Below are 2,095 nucleotides of genomic sequence, written 5' to 3'. Positions count from 1 at the left end.
ATTCCAAACGAATTGAGTCTTAAATTCCAATCGAATAGAGTAAGAAGTTCCAATCAATTGAGTCTGAATTTCCAATTGAATCGAGTTTACTCACTCTAACACAGTCCAAACATCACTCGTTTGTGCCTTCCAAATCACTCTAACATTCCATTATGCCCGTTAGGCCCGTTTAATAATAGAACGTGTCATTGGCCATAACGACTTCATTTACTCACTCTAACACTGTCCAATCGTCACTCGTTTGTGCCTTTTAATTCCAAAAAATTTGTTTACGTTGAAGTAAACATTTTTCTTTCATAATTAGGCCCAATTTGCCTTAGTATCAAATCCAAGGGCAAACCGACCTCAACAACTTAACCTTTAATGTAAAACGTACCTTTTAAGGTTTCGATTTCGACAATGCTCGAACACGAAATCAAACCTTTCTTCAGCTTGGATCTAGGTTGGAATGATGTGAGTGTTTTGTGTGTGTTTTTGAGTGAGTTATGGAGGCCGGAGGAATGAAATGAGGGTTTTAGAGAGATTTAAGGGTATTTATATACCCTTAAGCCCATGGACCTAAGGCCCATCACCATCCCTTATTTCATATTTTTTTGTCCAAGCCCACACTCTATTATTTTTATTCAACTTATATTAATAATAACACACCATTAAGTAAACAAAATTCTTTTTTTTTATTATTATTAAAAGTAGGTTGTTATATGTAAGTACTTTATGATATAACTACATAATTACTCTACTTGTATATATAATTACTCCACTTGATTCTCACAGTTAGAAAATTAATTTTATCTGTATTTGATCCAAACCCTATACTTGAACCTATTTTGTTTCATTTACGTTGGGTTATTTTCATTTTTGAATATCTTTCTAATTTTTATATTTATTCGTTTATGTTCATTCGTTATAATTTGGATATTATTTTGTGAAACTTTTTATTTGAGTTAAACTTAAAAGAAAAAGAATCGCCAATGATGAAAGTGTTTGACAAATAAATAAGATGTTATAACTCGTTTAAAAGTTATTTTGGTTTGGTGAGACCCATAACCCGCTTATTTTTTATAATAAAATTAATATTTATTTCTAAATAATATCTTTTTTTTAATAAATCTGATATAAATTATTAGTATATCCAAAACCTTTATTGTAGGATTTGCATATCAAATCGTTGGTGATATTAATCTTTAATTTATTGAAATATTATAACCCATTTAAAGACTATCTGGGTTTTATGAGACTCATATTCATGAAATCGGGTCAAACGCATGATAACCCTCCATTTACAAATGAAGAAATCTGGTGGCTTACCTGGCGTATGTTTTCAAATCTATGTCCAAGGCGAATGAAGTGAAAGATGTTCATGTAATGTATGCCTACCCAGAAGTATTCCCTGAGGACCTCTTGGGGTTACCACCGAAAGTGAGGTATAATTTCTAATAGAGTTAGAACCGGGAGCATAACTTGTCGCAAAATTACCTTACCGCTTGGCGCCGTCTGAGTTGAAGGAATTAATGTCCTAATAGCAAGAACTCCTAGATATAGGTTTCATAAGGCCGATTGTTTCCACGCGGGGTACACCGGTATTATTCTTTAAGAAGAAAGACGAAAGTATGAGAATGTGTATCGAATAAAGCGAGTTGAATAAGCTTACGATGAAGAGTAGATATACGTTGCCACATATCGATGATTTGTTAGATCAACCACAAGGTGCAAGTTGGTTTCAACGAATAGACCTTAGGTCAAGCTATCGTTAGTTGAAAATGAAAGAGGCAGACATCCCTGAGATAGCATTTCAGACGCGGTATGGACACTACGAGTTTCTCTTGACGTCGCTGGCTTGACGAATGCTATGGCAACATTCATGGATATGATGAATAGAGTAAGTCGGCCGATGTTAGATGAATCAGATATCGTTTCCATTGATGGCATTTTGATTTATTTGAAGAATGAGTCTGATCATGCCGAACATTTAAGAGAGGTATATGAGATTTTGAAGAAAGAGAAACTGTATGCTAAGTTTCCGAAGTGAGCGTTCTGGTTGCGCGAGATGCAATTTCTAGGTCATATAGTAAATCCTAAAGGAATCACAGCGGAC

This window comes from Bidens hawaiensis, unplaced genomic scaffold (genome assembly GCF_021521415.1).
Source record: "Bidens hawaiensis isolate Kalapana, Puna unplaced genomic scaffold, B.hawaiensis_p1.1 tig00010459_1, whole genome shotgun sequence".
NCBI lineage: Eukaryota > Viridiplantae > Streptophyta > Magnoliopsida > Asterales > Asteraceae > Bidens > Bidens hawaiensis.
Note: the sequence above shows the minus strand (reverse complement) of the source record.